The sequence below is a fragment of the Mus pahari genome, chromosome 5 (assembly GCF_900095145.1).
Source record: "Mus pahari chromosome 5, PAHARI_EIJ_v1.1, whole genome shotgun sequence".
Taxonomy (NCBI): Eukaryota; Metazoa; Chordata; class Mammalia; order Rodentia; family Muridae; genus Mus; species Mus pahari.
The window spans coordinates 108,519,743-108,538,923 of record NC_034594.1 but is presented as its reverse complement, the minus strand read 5'-3'; the positions used below and the strand labels follow the sequence as shown (position 1 = coordinate 108,538,923).

Sequence of the window (19,181 nt, the reverse complement as noted above, 5' to 3'; positions counted from 1 at the left end):
GTGTCGAGGCCCGCCGGCCCTCTCTGCCTCTGAAAGCACAGATGGCCTCCTGGCATTTAGGGTGGAGAGTGGGGGTGTGTGACTGGCTGTACTTGCTTCTAGGCTTACAGAAGGAGTTCACACAGCCAGGCGTTCACTCCTTCACTCACATGCTCACACTCTCTCCCTCTCTCCCCGAAAGCCCTTGACTTCATCTTCTTGGCCTAGCTTTGGCACCCTCAGCCTGTGAACTGCCAATCTTCCAACACCAGGTGTCTGGCTTTCCAAGTCCCGGTCTCTGCCGTGCTCCTGCCCAAAAGCCGGCTGCTAGAAGGAGCTGCTTCTCTGTTGGCAAGGGAGGTGCTCACACTTCCTGGTGCAAGGGAGAAGAGCAATGTTTTCTTCAACCCAGAATTAACTGTGTTCTCTGTCTGGTGTCACACGATAGGGGCCGGGGAGTCAGGGAACGTACCCTGGGCATAGGGTGCATGGGGGCAGGGGACACTGACGATGTGACATCTTCACATATCATCAGCAACACCTATGTCATCGTTTAGGGCTTTCCTGTTTACTGGACACCACAGTAAATGCTTTAGACACATTGGCTTCTTCCCACAGTGAGTCAACGAGTTGGGTTTCGTTACCGTTTTCAGGCTGAGAGTCATGGCTTAGGAGTTTGCTAACGGAAGATTGAGTCCCCACTTAGCCCAGTGGTTCTGAACCTGTGGGTCGTGACCTACTTGGGGCATCAAACGGCCTTTTTACAGGGGCCGTCTAAGACCATTGGAAAACACAGAGTTTACATTATAATTCATAACAGTAGCCGAGTTACAGTTATAAAGTAACATGAAAATGATCTTATAGTTTGGGGTCAGCACATGCTGAACTATATTGAAGGGTCACAGCATTCGGAAGGTTGAGAATCACTGCCCTAGGCAATGACACCGTTCCTCATTAAAGTACTCTGCTTCAGACCTTGGACAACTGTGGTGACCAGCTTGTCTTCAAAATGTGTTTGCAGTAGGCACCCTGCAAGAGTGTGGATATTCAGTACACACTTGTTAATTAGCCGAGCTCAGTGAGGGTCTATGGTATCAGGATGTGGTGGCTATTCCTGGTTGTCAACTTGACTATATTTGTAATGAACTATAATCCAGAATTGGAAGGCTCACCAGTGACCCTAATCTGGAGGCTGGGAGATAGAAGTTTCTGATCTGGATCTTGGTATGGAGATCTTGAGACACAGTGACTATTGAATCCAGAAGATTAAATTAAGACAGGGAGATCTCTGAGTTCAAGGCAATCTGGGATTAAAGGTGTGGTGGCACACACCTTTAATCTGGGCTACACCTTCTGCTGGAGACCATATAAGGACATTGGAAGAAGGGAGTCTAGTTCTCGCTCTTTCGCCTGCTTGCCGTTTGGGACTAAGCAACTGCTAGATCCATGAACTTCCATTCACAGCTACTACTGAACCATTGTTGGGAATTGGACTGCAGGCTGTAGTCATCAAAGTTCCTTTACTACATAGAGACTATCCATAAGTTCTGTGACTCTAGAGAACCCTGACTAATACACAGGACAAGTCCCTTCCGTGTTATTTCGAGAATTTCAGGCCCATCTCACGGCAGCCTCCTCTCGCCACCTTGGTAAATTCCTGCCCTTGGAGACTTGGTGGTACTCACCAACTAGAGAGACTGAGGATGTCATTCAGAGAGACACAGTGTGGTGGACTAAGAGTCAGGGACCAGTGCCTTGATCATTAGGGGAGATGCCACCTCAAAGGCAGGTTCGCTGGGGGCTTTCTTTGTTCTGAGGCAGATAGTCTTCCAGAGTAGTGAATTTCTGAACATTCCATCCTCTCACGAGAGGAGGCTGCAGTCCTACGGGTGAGTGCAGAGCCGATGCAACTTCACCACTGCCTCATGCTGTTGCGAGCGCGGCCCACAGCAGATGGCCTGGCCTGCTGCACTCTTGTTTGGCTGTCTCACCAAGGCTTGGCTCCTGGCCCTGGCAGTTGATAGCCAACCTCTGACCTTTGACACCTTGAGGTACCCTCCACCCCCACACACTTGTTAACCACAGTGAAATCATAGATGCGTAAATCATCAGAGCCAGGGTACATCTTAAACCGACGGCCTCGTCTTAACAAGGAGAAACTGAGAACGGGCTAGGGAGTGACTTGCCTAAGGCGACAGATGGCAGAGTGGCATGAGCCATATTGGACTTCAGCAGTTGGCCTGCCTTGTCCTTAAGAACCAGGAAATGTCTCATGCCTTCCACAAGAAATTATACTGCCTTTACCTGGATGATAGTCACACATGGACACCTTTCTCCCTCTCTGTTTCTCTGTGTCTGTCTGTCTGTCTGTCTGTCTGTCTGTCTGTCTGTCTCTCTCTCTCTCTCTCTCTTTTTCTGTACTTTTTAAAGAGCCAGATCTCTCCAATTAAACCATAGCTGATCTTGCCTCTGTTAGGTGGCAAGAGGCAAGTGGGACCTGGTGGAGGATGTCTTGGCTCCGCCCCCCCCCCTTGGCTGCTTTTCCTCCCTATATAGAGCAGGCAGAGAGCCTTACAGTTATGAGGCCATACACTGGTTACTCATTCCCACTAAACCTTAGTTTTTTTTTTTCATTTTGGAAGCAAGGATAATAAGGCACTTGGCTTGGTGCCTGGTGTACCACTAGCTAATAGAATGTTAACCAATATTTATTATTGGCAGAACCGTAATTTTTTCTGAAGGCAGTGGTTCTCTGCAGAACTTCCCAGTCTGAAACACACACCAGCAGACCCTTGCATTCTAGGGGTTCTTCTGGAGGTCTCAGCCCTTCTCTGGACCAGCCCATTGTTAGCCAAGCCTCTTGCACTTCACAGATCTCTCCTGCTGCGACTCAAACAACCGCAGGCCATCTGTCTATGAAACTCCCATAATTAGACCCAAAGCAAACGTTTCCTAGATCTTTGCTGCCATCCGTCCCTGTCTTGATCTGATTCTGGCAGGAGTTTTATTTTTCTCTGCTTTAAGATGTAAAATCTCTTGTTTGTGCTGCTTTCTGTGTGCAGAGACTCCATCACAGCAGATGTGGAGGAAATCTCCCGGGAACACTTCTCCGGGAAGGAAGTGCCCATTTAAAGAAATTACACAGAAGTGATGTATTCCCTCCCTCCTCAGCCCATGGCTGGCAGGGTGGCAGCTGCAAGGTAGGTGGAATGTGCTCAGAAAACATGAGGGTCTGTGAGGCAAGGACCACACACAGCAAAGGGCACAGAGACTGGCCTTGTGAGTCTGCAAAGCTGAGTGATTCCTCTACCTTGTTGGGAGAGGAGATAAAAATCCTTGGACCCAGGGCTGGAGAGATAGCAGTTAAGAATGCCAAATGCTCTTCCAGAGGATCTGGGTTCAATTCCCAGTACCCACATGGCAGCTCACAATTGTTAACTCTGAGATCTGACACCCTAACACAAACACATGTGCAGGCAAAACCAATGCGCATAACACAAAATAAGTAAATTAACAGGAACCCTTGGGCTTGTTCTTCATCATTTCTTGTGCTAAGCAAGTGTCCTTCGAGCCCTTTGGACAATCAGTCGATGTGAGTGGCTGCAGGCTGTGGACTGACTGCGTTGCCCTTCTAATTCTCTTGTTGATGCATCACCCAGTGGGATGGTATTTGAGGGAAAAGCTTGAGAGGCTATTAGGGTTATGTAAGATTATTCGGGTGAGTCCTTCACAATGAGATTAGTGCCCTAATAAGTAGAGGCACTGACTGGGGAGCTTGCTCTCTCTGCATGTGCGCACAGGAAAGGCTTATGCAGAGAACAGCAAGCAGGCAGTTCCCAAGCCTCACGATGACCTCAGCAGGCAGGAGCAATGATGTCCAGTTCCAGGCTGCAGCACTGTGAGAGAAATACTTTCTGTTGCATAAGCTTCCAAGTCACTGGTATTTTGTTATGGCAGCCCGAGATGACTAATGACTCTAGATAACTAATAACTCTAGAAGTCAGGTCACTCTGTGTCCTTAGTACACTATCAAGGGCTTCCTGGACTCAGTGCCGATGACTGTCATCATTCCATTAGTGAAGTCTCGTGCGGAGGAAGCCGTGCTTTTGTCTCAAGCTCAGCAACACAAGCAAAAACCCCATGTGTTTAAAGCTTAACTAAAAAGAGGGAAGGATATTTGTAATTCACGATACACAGAATAACAAGTCAATAATAATCGTGGGTTATCTAAACTGTTTCCTTGCTGTTACCAGATACCCGAGAGAAACAACGTCAGCAGGAAGAGCTTTAAGTTCAGCTTCCCATCCGTGAGCAGAGGAGGTGGAGCAGGTGCAGCTTCTTGGATGGGAGGCAGAGCCCAGCAGCAGCAGGACAGACTCAGGCAGCACCTAACCCCAGGTGATACACTTTCTCCAGAGAGGTCCCACATAATGAAAGTTGGAACCCATCAGTGACCCTCTGACTCGGGAAACCTGAATTCACATCTTTCCTCCTGCCAACATTGTTTCTCCCGGGTGTCTGGTAACAGCTAGGGGTAAAAGAGTTTTTATAATCCAGTCGTCGGTGGGAATGTCCTCATGGACATGGCCAGAGACGTGTTTTCCTGATCTCTCAGGCATTGCTCAGTTGACCCCGAAGACTGGGCATCACAGCTCACATCCTTTGATATGGTTTGAGAAAGGGTCTATCTCTGGTACCATTGCTTGAGTGATTCTCTCCTGATCCCTCTGTGAGTAGGGGGAGGGTGACTCGGTTAATTTTGTGCTTATGATTCTTTTATAAGATTGCCCCATTTTTATCTTCAAATGGTGCATTTTTCAGTTGATGCATTTTTAAATAATTTATTATGGAATCAAGTGTGTTTTCTTTTATGACTAACATCTTTCATCTGTGCTTACAGCCGTTTTCTTTGCTATGTGATGAGTTCTGGGAAGGGATTGACACCACGGTTACTGAATTCTGAAAGTTTCCCCCCAATTTTAGAATGTTTCAGTGAGTCTTCAGTTTCAAGCTGCCTGATTTCCTGTGTAGAAGAGTTACCTAGAATCTCTGTGAAGTAGATGTGCTGAGGCTCAGAAATGTTGCTAAATTATGTAGGGATTGTTTCCCAAAGTGATTGTACCTACCATTTATATAATGCATGCATTCTGAGTGTTCATGTGTGTGGTGTGTTCATGTATGTGCACGTGCATGTGTCTAGACCCATGCCTGGAAGCCAGGGAGGTTACGAGGTGTCTTCCTTTATCCCTCCTTGCCTTATTCTGGAGTCATAGGCTCTCTCACTGGAGCTCAGCATTTTTTATCTAGGCTGGCAGCCCACACACTTCCCCTAACATCTGGTTTCCACCCATCCCAGCTTTGGAGTTATAGATGTGTGCTGCCATGTCTGACTTCATGGGTAATCCAGATCCAAGCTGTAACTATGGGTCTTTCTAGGCCCACCCCAGCTCTTACTAATGACCTTAATATGTGTTAACAATGCTTGTCCTTGGCTTAGCTTGCTCCCCAACTAGCTCATGATCCACATGAACTCATTTATAGTATTCTGTCTCATGGCTGCTTACCGCTCCTCCATTTCATATGCCCAACTCCCCCCGACGTCTTTATAGCAAATCTCCCATGCCTCTCTCTTCCCCAGAGTCCTCTCTATCCGGAAGTCCTACTTTGTTACAGGAAATATTAAAAATTGAACTAGCTCATCCCCATGCTTGAGCCAGCAACTCTCTGCCCCAGAGGCCTGGCTGGCCATGCACTGGCGGGCAATGTCCAACCCGTTATTATCTCGAGGAGACTCTGACTCAGTGTTCCAAAATTTCTCCACCCAGCTCTCTAGGTTCCCACTGGCAGGCCATTACCACACCAGCTTCAAAACCCCCACGACCTTTGTGGTGCACATCTGGCAAACCCACACTTTTCCTCCATACCATTCTCTCTTAAACCCAGATGAGCTGTCACGTAAAGGAAAACGCAACACAGACTTAGTTCAGAAACAACGGTAACTCAACCACTGGGAGCAACAACTGAATCCTAATCTTGTAAACCTTATTAAATCTAAAGCCTCCGGTGGCGAATCCTGAACCAGGAGACACACCTTGTCCTCACCCTAAAAGACCCTCTCTCTCCTGCTTCCTCTCTTCCTCTGTTCAACCCGGATGTCCCGCCTACTCACCCAGTGATTGGCTCCTTTATTCATCAGGGGATTGGTTCACAAGAAGTCACCTGAGTAAGTGACTCATTACTCATTCCAGACAACCCCTCCCACGAGAGCAAAATTAACATAAAAATACAAGCAGCACAGAGCCATCCGCAGCACCAGTTTACTCTTCTGCCTTTCACTATAGTAGGTTTTGCATTTTAACCAATCAGAAGGTGCCTTAGGTGGGCAAGGAAGGACAGAGACCCGTCTTCACACATTGTACAAAAACATCACTCCAACCTCAAAATCAAGCCCCGAGCTTGCCTAGCAAATCTCTTACCTGCTGAGCCGCCTCCCAGCCAGAGATGTTGTCAGACTTATATTCTGATTTCTTGTTGCTTCTTTGAGACAGGGTCTCTCTATTTAACCCTGGCTACCTTGGAACTTGATATGTACACGAGGCTGTCCTTGAACTCACAGAGATATCCATCTGCCTCTGCTTTCAGAGTACTGGGATTAAAAGCACGTTCCGTCATTCCTGTCCTTAGACTTACATTTTTTGCTATTGTTATTTACCCAAAGGGAAAAAGGGTAATTTCTTGTCTAGTGTCTGAATGTTTTCTAGCCAAGCTTTTGCTTGGATGCTTATGGGTCATGGAGATTTTTCTGTGAAATCCATTTTAAGATATTTTGTTTATTTTTATTGGACTGAACTTTTGTCACTGTATGGAATATCTAAGATAAATGGAACTTAAAAAGACCAAGAACTGAATCCTAATCCTGTAAGCCTTATCTAAAGCCTCCGGTGGCGAATCCCGAACCAGGAGACGTTTGTAGCTACACCGAGTACTACTTTGTTTTGGCTCCTGGTCCTAGTTTGCTTTCTGTAGCTGTGATAAAACACCATGACCAAAGGCAACACTGGAAGGAAAGGGTTTATTGGCTTACATATCCCAGTGTTAGTTCATCACTGAGGGAAGTCGGGCCCTGGACTCAACCTGTAACGGAGACAGCGAACACCACCGAGGAAGGCTGCTTCCTGGCTTGCTCCTCATGGCTTGCTCAGCCTGCTTTCTTACATCACCTAAGACTACCCGCCCAAGGGTGGCACCACCCACAATAGACTATACCCTCTCACATCCGTCATCAGTCAAGAAAATGTCCCCACAGACTTGCCTCCAGGCAATCTCACGGAGGCAATCCTTCCATTAAGGTTCTCTCTATCAAGGTGACTCTGTGTGTGGGTCTCAGGTTGACAAAAACAACTAACTAACACACTCGGGGTTGCAGGCCATGGCTTTGGGCTCTATTGTTTCGGTGCTTGTAGCAAGGCAGAACATTATAACATGGTGGATTAGCACTTTTCTCAGAGCTATGACAAAATTCCTGGCAAAGGAGACTTAGGGAAGGAAGGGTGACCTTGGCTCACAGTTTGAAGGTCTGTCATGGTGGAGGAGGATGAGGTCCCGTTACATCCAGTCAGGAAGCAGAGATAGCTGAATGCCCAGGTCCTTTTCATTTAGGTTGCGACCCAAGTTCACAGGATAATGCTGCCCACATTCATGGCGGGCTTATTGCTTATACATAGAGGTAAAAATAGGTTTTTAATAATCAATTTATGTGAGTGCTAAATGAGCCTGAAAGTTTTTTTTTTTTTTTTTTTGGTTTTTCAAGACAGGGTTTCTCTGTATAGCCCTGGCTGTCCTGGAACTCACTTGGTAGACCAGGCTGGCCTTGAACTCAGAAATCTGCCTGCCTCTGCCTCCCAAGTGCTGGGATTAAAGGCATGCGCCACCACGAGCCTGAAAGTTTTAATAGTTCCCATATACATTATTTAGAAAAATTATGTTAACAGTCATGTTATTGGTTAATACTAAGATTTTCCTTTTATATATATATATATATATTTAAAGATTTATTTATTATTATATGTAAGTACACACACCTGAAGAGGGTGCCAGATCTCATTACAGATGGTTGTGAGCCACCATGTGGTTGCTGGGATTTGAACTCAGGACCTTTGGAAGAGCAGTCAGTGCTCTTAACCGCTGAGCCACGTCTCCAGCCTCCTTTTATATATATATATATTTAAACATGATTTATTTATTTATTTATTATGTATATGAGTACACTGTAGCCTGCTTGTGGACGTTGTACATCGTGGTGCGCACTAGGCTCCGCACCACGATGTACAACGTCCACAAGCAGGACCTTTGGAAGAGCAGTCAGTGCTCTTAACCGCTGAGCCACGTCTCCAGCCTCCTTTTATATATATATATATTTAAAGATTTATTTATTATTATATGTAAGTACACACACCTGAAGAGGGTGCCAGATCTCATTACAGATGGTTGTGAGCCACCATGTGGTTGCTGGAATTTGAACTCAGGACCTTCGGAAGAGCAGTCAGTGCTCTTAACCACTGAGTCATCTCTCCAGCCCCTCCTTTTATATTTTAACTCCGTTTTTTTTTTTTAATTTGATTTAAAAATCTTTTTCTAGTTAATTAGTGTGTATGTGTGAGTGAGCGTGTCTTTACAGGTGATGGAGACATTTGTGTGCCTCTGCATGATCAGAGGCCAGAAGAGGGCAATCTGTGTCCTTCTCTATCACCCTCTGCCTTTTGCTTTGAATCAGGATCTCTCCCTGAGTCCAAGGCTCTCACTGTCTCTGCTAGGCTGAAAGCCGGCCAGTCTGCCTCTGCCTACTTGAAGCTGTAGTGAGAGGTATTGCTAGCTGAACCTGCTTGTACAGCAAGTCTTAACTGCTGGGTCATCTGTCTAGCTCCTTCTTTTACATCTCTCCCTCCCTCCCTCCCTCCCTCCCTCCCTCCCTCCCTCCTTCCCTTCCTCCTTCCCTCTTTCCCTCCCCTCCCCCTCTTCTTGAGACAAGGTCTCATTATGTAACCCAGGCTGGCCGGGACTCACTGTGTAGGTCAGGCTGGCCTAGAACTCCACAAAACTCTACCTGCCTCTGTTCCCCAAGTGCTGGAATTAAAGGCACATGCCACATTTCATTACACTGCATATCCATTTTAATTTTGTATTTTTTTATTGCACTGCTTCTGGCTCTAGTGTACTGTTGCAGCCCCAGTAGCAGACATTCTTACTTATACCTGATCTCAAAGGAGAAATCTCTGTATATTTTACCACCCAGCAAGATATTTGACGTTGCTTTTATAGAGAGACTTCAAAAAATCAAATTAATGGAATTCTTTTCTAGCCTCATGTTACAGTGATTTTACTTTATAAATGAGATTTGGGGGAGGAGGGCTGGAGGGATGGCTCAGCAGTTAGGAGTACACTCTGCTCTTACAAAGGACCTGAGTTTGGTTCCCAGCATCCACATCAGGTGGTTCACATCCACCCGTGACTCCACACAGGGTACCCAAGGCCTCTGACCCTCTGGGCACTGTAGCCATGTTGGAGAAAGCACATGTGCACATATAAATAAAAATAATAAAATAGATATTTGAAAAAGAGTTTACAGTCCATCATCCAGGGGAGCCAGGGCAAAAACACAAGGCAGAGCCCGTGAAGGCGTGCTGCTTGCTGGCTTGCTCACCTGGCTTGCTCAGTCTGTTTCTTATACAAGCCAGGACCACCCACAGTGAGCTAAGCATGCCCATGTCCATCACCAATCAAGAAATGTACCACAGGCTTGCCCACAGGCCAGTCTGGTGGGGACATTTTCTCAGCTATTTTCTCTTCCCAAAGGGTTCTGGCCTATTCCAAGTCGACATAAAAATTAATCAGCAAAGTCACCTGCTGATGGAGTGATGGCAAAATTTCTTTTCTTTTCTTTTTTTTTTCGAGACAGGGTTTCTCTGTATAGCCCTGGCTGTCCTGGAACTCACTCTGTAGACCAGGCTGGCCTCGAACTCAGAAATCCGCCTACCTCTGCCTCCCGAGTGCTGGGATTAAAGGTGCTCGCCACCACGCCCGGCTCGAATTTATTTTTTTAATGACTGTTCACCTCTTTATTATGTCTTAAGACTTGTTTTGTCTGATATTAGTATCAGAGCACAGCTTGCCCCCCTATCCCTCTCTCTTTGACAGGGTCTCGCTGTGTAGTGTGGCTGGCTTAGATCTGACTGTGTAGACCAGCCTGGTCTTGAACTCATAGAGATCCTCCTACCTTTGCCTCCTAAGAACTTGTACTAAAGGCCTGCACCACTGGGTCTGGCCTCCCAACACTCTTTTGATTAGTCTTTGTGTGGTATAGTTTTTACCTTGAACTTATAAAGTGTATCAGCATTTAAAAAGTTGAGCTTTGTTTAAGTATTTGATTCATTGTTATTCAAACAATTACAGATATGGAGTTAAACTATCCTGTTAGCATATGTATTCTATTTCTTACAAATTTTCTTGTTTTCCTTTTCTTTTTTTCTTTTTTTTTTTTAAGAGCCTGGTGTGGCAGGGGATGGACCTTCCCCCTTTAAAAGCTCAGACTTTTTTTTTTTTTTAAAGATTTATTTATTTATTCTATGTAAGTACACTGTAGCTGTCTTCAGACACTCCAGAAGAGGGCGTCAGATCTTGTTACCGATGGTTATGAGCCACCATGTGGTTGCTGGGATTTGAACTCTGTACCTTCGGGAAAGCAGTCGGGTGCTCTTACTCACTGAGCCATCTCACCAGCCCCTTGTTTTCTTTTTAATCAATGTAGTCCATCATTCTCCACTTTGTATGGCGTATCAATATTGTATGACTTTATTCTCTTGGTTGTGGTATGCTCACAGCTTTGGCTCAACGTACTTTACCTTCAGCTAATGTCTGTGTCCATTGCTTTGTGTCGCTGTGACAGAATGCCTATTTAAAAATGAAACATTTGTTTTGATTCATGACCTTGGAGAGTCTTGGCCCATCATAGAAAGGAAGGCTGGTAGAGTTCACGGCTCATGCTGGAGGCTCCTAACATCATACTGCATACTCCTACACAACTTGACAGACAGGTTATTCACTGGGGTAGGGACCAGATCCAATGGTCAGGCCCCAGCCTTGGCAGGACTGCCCCAAGAGATGCACTTCCTCCTACTAGCTGGCCCCCAGAGATTCTTATCTCCTTTCTACATTGCCACTTATTGGAGGACAAGCCTTCAAAGCATGGGACCTCCCCCAACCTCCCACCCCACCAGGGAGGGTGTGCATTTCAGAATCACACCACAGTGGGTTTGACACTTTTCATCAAGGTGATGAAGATTTCTTGCCACTTTATGCACCCCTTCTTATGCCATTATCACGTATCTTAGGGCTACACGTACACATGAATCATGTATCGTAAGTCTGCATGCACATACATAAAGCCACACAAGATATAACTGTTTTTAGACAGACCTTAGGAAATCTTGGCCTGAGGTAGTAAGGAACTATCAGGAGCTGGAAGCTTGGCCCAGAGGTCCCCAGCAGCAGCAGAACCAGGCAGGGACCTTTAAACGCCAGCACTCTGGGGGAGCTGTGCAAGGGCAGCTGCTTCTCTCTGCCCCAGGAGCAGTGGCATAAACAGGCTGTGCATGGTTCTGGCACTGCAAGGCTCTGGGAAGAGGAAGGAGGAGGGCTCACTGAGAATCAAACCCACAGGCCCTGTGGCCAGCTCGCCATGGTAACAGCTTCCAAGACATGACTTTCTTAGGGGCGCTGTTTGTGAGGGGCACTCATACTTTATTCCTCTTGGTCTTGGACGTCTTTGCTTGCTCTGCCAGCTTCCATATTAGGTGGTTAGCTTTTATTCTCAAGTATTCCTGAAGTGTTGGTCTGTAAGTGATAAGCACTACTTTGCTTGAAGATTTCTAAACGGTATCATTTAAAGTTATTATTATTATTATTATTAATATTATTATTATTTATTTTGCCATTTATTCTCGTCTATGTTTATGGTTACTGGTGGTCAGTATTTTAAAGATTTATTTGAACTATTTTATTTTATTTTATTTTACATGTGTTTGCCTGTTTGCCTGTATGCGTACCATGTGACTGTGCATGCCCATGGAGGCAGGTCCCCTGCAGCTGGGGTTACAAGCAGCTATGAGCCACACCTGGGTCATCTGCAAGAGCAACTTCTCTTTACTGAGCCATCTCCCCAGACCCCCGTTTTCCAGCCCTGTGTTCTCCAGCCCCCGTTATGCTCATGTTGAGCACTTTAAAGATGCCATTTTATTTCTGTCACTGGACAGTCACAACATCTGGCTTTCGGTTCTTAGGGATCCCCCTCCATTAGGGTTCTTCCTAGTCCTACTATGCGGTACCTAGGTATTTTGGAGGCAGGGGACTGTCACAGACATTCTTGAGCCTGGGGTTTCATTTTGGAACCCTAGGTATCTCTAGATCCTGCATGTATTTTGTCTTCTCTTACACTCTGGCTGCCTGTGTGTGCGCTGGGATTTTCCCAGGTCTCTCATATATTCTCACTGTGAATCCTATTTATGATTTTGGTGTTTATGTGTTGCATGTGTACTATGTGTGCATGTGTAAGGGCACAGGGAGGCCTGAGGACAAGTGTGGGCTTTGTCCCTTGGGAGCTTTTTTACTTTCTTTTGTTTTTCAGACAATATTTCTCATTGGCCTGGAGCTTGCTGAGCAGGCTAGCTGGCCAGCTAGTGGGCCCCAGGAACCTGCTTGCCTCCATCTCTAAAGCATAATGACTACAAATGTGTGCCCCACCCCCTTGGGCTTAAAAAAAAAAAAACAAACATTGATTCCCAGGCCTCAGACTCAGGTTCTCTCATGTGAGCAGCAGGTTCTTTACCAACTGAGCTATCTCCCCAGGCCCCTTACTATAGAATTTAGTCAGCACATTTTCAATTGATTCATATTCTAGTTTGCCAGTCTTCTCTTTTCCTGTGTTTTATCTGCTATTAAATCCTCTAGTGAATTTTGCATCAAGAGGCCATGCCATGTGATTGACCTGTGTATCTATCTAGTTCATAGACAAGTATGCTGTGAAGGTCCCACAGTGATGATGTCATGCTAGTGATCTAGCCTCTAGAGCACATCCCCATCTGAGTGATGCATGTTGGGTGCTTTGTGAAGGTCCCACAGTGATGAAGTCATCCTAGTGATACAGCCTCCAAAACGCCTCCCCATCTGAGTGATGCGTACTGGGTGCTTTTCTCTGACTGCGCTTTAGTAAGATCTCTTTTTGATGTTTAACGTGTTAGACATCCTGGACATTTCACTATGAGGTTTTAGGTACTGCGTTTCACTTGAATCGCTCCCCCAGGTTAGCAGACCGAATTACCAGTTACCTGCCTTTCTGTTCTGAGAAACTTTGTCATTTACTCTCCATCTCTCTTGCCTCTGCCCTTTCTCTATCTCTAGTCTTCTAGAGTCCAATTTGATCTTTCTTTCATTATCCTATCTCCTTGCCTCTCTGAGCTGTATTCTGGGTAATTTAGATCTGTCTTCTAGTACAAAGTGATCAATTTAGCTTTTCCCACTTCATTTTGGAAATATCTTAATGGGGAAGTACAATACCATCCAGAAAAGTATGAGATCATAAATGTCAGCTTGACAATGTTTTTAAATATCTGTTTACTTTAGTTTTGTGAGTATGGGTGTGTATTGCCTGTGTGTATGTGTTTGTACTACAGGTGTGAAGGAACCCGTGGATGCTGGATCCCCTGGAACTGGAGTTACAGAAGGCTGTGAGGCAGGTCATGCAGGCTGCTCTTGGTGTTAGGAGCCAAACCAGCATTTCAGCAAAAGTAAGGGACTTAACTACTGAGCTATCTCTCCAACCTGCCTGCCTGCCTTCTGTCAGTCTGTCTGTCTGCCAGTGTATCCATCTGTCTACCTGTCCATCTGTCCTTCCTTCCATTTTTTTTCCCCAACCAGTTTCCCTATGTAGACCATGCTGGCCTTGAACTCACAGAGATCCATTTTCTTCTGCCTCTCCAATGCTGGGATCAAAGGCACGAACCATTACGCTAGGCCCTGACAAATAATTATAAAGCCAATAACCAAGTCACTACCTGAGTAATAAAAAAATCACCAGTAGCCCTGAAGACCATGACATGGCATGTCCTCTCTTGACCCCTAATTTCCTGCACTGGCAGAAACCCTAACGCAGCGAGTTTCAACCTTCATAATACTGTGACCCTTTAATACAGTTCCTCATGTTGTGGTGACACCCAACCATAAAATGATTTTTGTTGCTACTTCATAACTGCAGTATTGCTATTGCTATGATTGTATCTGTGTTTCCCATGGCCTTAGGTGACCTCTGTGAAAAGGGCAACCTACCCACAAGGGGTCAAGACCCATAGGCTGAGAATCACTGCTCTAATGGTCAGGGGTTCATTTATTTCCTCTTTGACCACGTGTCCAATGATCTCTGCTTATATTTTGGCTGAGTTTTGTGTCTGCTTCTTTCGTTGAACATTATTTTTTAAAATAATTCACATTTGCACCCATGTTTCATCTTTTTTTCACTGCTGTGAAGCATTTTGTTGGATGATTCTTGTAACTATCATTTAAAAAAATCCTTTTGATTGATTCTTTGTAAGTTTCACGTCATGCACCCCAATCCTGCTCATCTCCTTGTCACCTCATATCTGCCCTTCACCATTGCATCTCCCTCCCCAAAATAAAACACACACAAACAACAACAACAAAGTGTAGATAAACATCTTCCTGTGGATTCTGTAGCATGTCAGAGTGTGTCCCACAATATACCCCTCTGTCCATACATCTTCCCTTGCAAATGTTCATTGTATTTGGTCTGGTTCAGGGATCTCTGGCTTTTGTGACACCATCAATATTGGATCCTCACCAGGACTCCTGCTGGTTTATCCTGTTGTTGCCTTTGTTATGGAGATCCTGTGACTTTGGAACAACAAGACTGGTCCTTTTACATGTCCCAGACATTCACAGATGATATAGATTTTGAGGTGGGCCAATTCAGAGCTCTGGATCTGGGGTTGGGTGGTAGCTAAGTTGGTCAGCCTACCAGCTCTCCCTTATCCACACTACCAAGGCGAGTTCTCCAGCACTGCCCTGTTAGGGCACCCAGTGCTGCCACTGGCAGGAGGCAGGGTCAGCTCTCTGCTCTCATGCCCTCGAGGCCAGCTCACCAGCATCCAGAGCCAATTCTACTATGCTGCCTCATCGAGGTGTGGGCCCCACTCTTCCTCTAAGTGCTGTAGCCTGTGAGCGGCTGGGCCAACTATCCTGCCTTCGCACACTTGGGAGTCGAGAACCAGCCTTAGATTGGGAGAAAGTCCTGAGGAAGGGATGAGTAGAAGCGTCAGAAGAAAGGGCTTAGAGTCAAGGATGGATGCAAGCTGACAGCTCTGTCTTCTGCTCAGGATAGCTCTCCAGATAGCTCTCTCTTGTAGACCAAAGCCTGGTATTTTATTTGCATAAACTACTTCTTTATCAGTTTAACCATTTACCCCAGGATTCCTTTTGATTATCCACAAATCACCATTTTATGGCCTTAGCCCTTTGATTCTTAGAAAAAGCTAGCAAGTACACTTAAAACAAAACCAAAAACAAAACCAAAAACATAGCAAGTCTTATGCAGTTCGCTGAGCACAGTGCTATGGTTGCCAAGTTTAGACATAGAAGCTATTTCTATATGAGAAACTGTGAGAAAAGTAGATTTCTGTTACCCAACTCCTTAACTGCCTAAGCTTGGCTGTCCTGGAACTTGCTCTGAAAACAGACCTTGGACTCAGAGATCTGTGTGACTCTGTCTCCTGAATGCTGGGATTAAAGGTGTAAACCACCATCTCTGGATCTAAACTTGCTTTGTCCCAGGCTGGCTTTGAACTCAGACATCTTCCTGCCTTTGTAAACACAAACAATAAGCTTAGCTGGGTGGAATCCTGAGATCATCAGTCCTTCACTTCCTGGTGCCCTGTTATCATTTAACTATTCCTTTTCCTTTACTGACTCATTAGTGTAGCTGCCTCTGTTCTTTCAGGTCTGTGAAGCCCCTTGTACAATTCATATTGCATTCTTATATTTGCATAGTTGAGAAATCCTGTTTCTATATTCTTGAACTCATGTTTTTGGAGTTCTTTCCCACAGCCCTAAGGGCTGTCCTGAAGATCACAGCATTTACCATTTTGCTGAGGAACATCAGACACATTCTCACTTCCTGGAATCATGCTGTTTCTGATTATCATGGGGTCATTAACCTTGGCAGGGAAAACATTCCTCAAAGGAAGAACATGAAGTAAAATATGTACATTATTATGCAAATAAGCCTTACACCTGTAGCATCTGTCAGCACTCATGAAGACCCATGTCCCACAGGCTCTGTTCCAGGAGTGGGAACTGTGTCACTCCATCCCTTCTGTGCCCGTGCCAGATCTGGCACTTGGGGCTGGCTTACCTGTGCTTTGCCATTGGGCTCACCTCCACTGTGTTGCCCAAGCAAAGTGTGGGGCCTGCTCTCCTGAGTGCTACAGCCAGTGAGGGCCAGGGCCAGTTCACCCACTCTTGTGACCCTGGATCAGCTCTTTCTATTGCCTCAGGTGACCAGGGGCATGAGGGCAGAGGGCATCTCCCCCTCTGCCTCCTTCCTAAGCCACATTACAGCAGAGGGGAGGCAGGGTCAGCTCTCCCATACTTTCACAGCTGGGGCTAGAGCTGGCTCACCTGTGCCCCTGCCAGCCGGGTCAGCTCTGCTGTGCTGTCCAGGTAAGGTGCAGCTCAGAAGGGCTAACCCTGCCTTGCACCAGGTATAGTACTCAGAAAAGCAGACCCTAAGGGCAGCTTTCCTGACTGCTGGAGGTGGTAAGAGGGGGGGGGCATCGCCTCTGTGCCTATGCCACCCCAGAGCAGATGAGTAGTGGGTTCAGTTCTCCTGTACTCACACCCTTAGGGCCAGCTCACCCACAGCCCCGACACCAGCTCCACTGTGCTGCCAGGGAAAGGTGCAGGTCCTAGTTTTCTGAGTGCGGCTGCTTTTGAGAGATGGGGCGAGTTCTGCAGGGTGCTGCATCCAGTGAGGAGAAGGGCCTGTTAAACACAGCCCCCGAACACCTACATGACCTCTGGTAGCTGCCCTGATCAAAGACATCACCGTATTCTCTATTGGTAATATGAGCCATGGATATCAACACAGAGCCATGCCACATAGCCGTGAACTCAGATATGGCTCTCAGAGGCAAACCTCACCATGGTCTCAGGTGGCAGGGCTGGCCACTGAGGAACAGTGGAACAGGCTACTTCATTGAGTCTCCAGTTCCATCTCTCTTCATAATGCTGAAGCTGTTCCACTTCTCTTTCTCTTCCATCTGCCACCTACGTACTCACACATTTTAGTGGCTCCCGCTGCAGGCTGACCGAGCAGCTGGTGGGTCCCGGGCCGACATCCTCTATCAGTGCTGTGTGATGTGGTGGCAAGTGGGTGTCTATGGCCTGCCTGTGCCATGCACTGGAGAGTAGGTTTGTGGGTGGCACAGTGGTCCACAGGTCTCTGTCTTCCTTCTCCTACACTATGCTGCCTGGATTTGATTTGATTTGGTTTTTGTGAGTCCTAGGCATAAAACAGCTTTGGCCACCAAGCCAGGCATCAAGTTAGGATGAACAAAGGACTGCCATCTGCTCCGTCCTGACTGATCTAAGACCACCACCAACATGGTGTCTGGTTGACCATTGCCAGGAAGGATCACTTATCATTTTATCCTGGTTGATATTTGAGTTAATTTTCTACTTTTCTTGAAGGGCAATATATTCATTGGACATTATTTTATATTTGAACAAATGTACTTGAGTTCCTCTAGGTTATATACTGATAAATGAATCTTTGGGCTGTATATCATATATAGCCTTAGGTTTTCTCAACCTGGGCATGACTATCTAGAGACAGCTAAATCTGTAGTGGGAAGGGGTTTCCTGTGCATTGTGGGATGTTTAACAACAGCCCTAGCCTTATACACCAGATGCCAGCAACACTTCTCCCTACTGTCCCAGGCATGGCGTGCAAGCTGCCCTGGGCTGTGAACTAGTGTGCTGTGAACTAGTGTGCTGTGAACTAGTGTGCTGTGAACTAGTGTGCTCTGCTTTTCTTTAGTAGTGGGTCTGGCTTTGTTTTTTGTTTGTTTGCTTTGTTTCCCATGGTTTTGTTTCTTGGTGTTTTAAAACACTTTATTTTTATTATTATTATTATTATGATGATGATGATAATGTGTATGTATGCACAGGCACGTACATGCAGCAGCCAGTGGATAACTCCAGAAGTCCAGCTCCATCACGTCCCAAGTTATCCCCTTGAGAAAGGGTCTCTCACTGAGCCTGAAGCGAGGTTGGATGTCAGCAAGCCCCTGAGGTTGGTTTGTTTACTCAATAACTGTAAGTTCCTTATTGTGGTTGTAATCTTGATGATTCCCCTAGAGGCTCCTGTATTGAAGGCTTGGTCTCTGGCTGATGGTGATTTGGGAATGTTGTTGAACCTTTTAGAGCAGAGCTTAATGGAAGGAATTAAACTGTTGGGGGTATGCCCCTAACAGGGACACCCTAAGGTCCTGGCTCCTTTTTCTTTTGCTCCCCGGCTGCCATGTGATAAAGAGCTTTGCACCACACTCTTCATCACAGGTCACAGTCCCAAAGTGAGCAGGCTGAGCATACATGGCCTCAAATCTCTGAAAACAAGCGAAAATAAATACCTCCTCTTTTTATGTTGTGACAATGACAGGCAGCTGGATAGCATCCTCGTGGTTCTTGGCAATGTATCTGAAGGGGCTCTCTTCTGAGAGAGAGACTTTTGTTAATATTTTTTTTCACACATTAAAAACTTTTATTTATATAAAAAACTCATTTGTTTTAAAAAGCATTAACAAGAGAAAGAAAGAGAGAAAAGATACAGAGCAGAAGATATGCCCCTTAGTAGTATTCGGTGGGAGGGTAGGATTTTTGGTTTGCTGAAATTGAATGTTTAGTGTTTTTATAAAGNAAAGAGGAAAAACAAAACAAACGAACAAAAAAAAATTAAAGGTCCCCAAAGCCCATGGCTATTCTATTACCCACACCCCACCGAGAAGAAAGAGCACCAGGAAGAGCAGAGGAGGACAAGAGAACCCAAAACCAGAGGCAGATAGATGTGGGGCGGGGGGGGG

The 19,181-nt window shown here is 45.9% G+C and overlaps 1 non-coding gene and 1 pseudogene across 1 annotated transcript; both read right to left on the bottom strand.

Moving 5' to 3' along the window:
- Positions 1-218: 218 nt before the first annotated feature.
- Positions 219-19,181, bottom strand: part of LOC110322007 — a 22,406-nt pseudogene continuing 3,443 nt past the window's right edge.
- LOC115064127 lies at positions 17,594-17,733 on the bottom strand. The gene has a single exon (XR_003843985.1). It is a non-coding gene; the product is annotated as a small nucleolar RNA SNORA48 (small nucleolar RNA).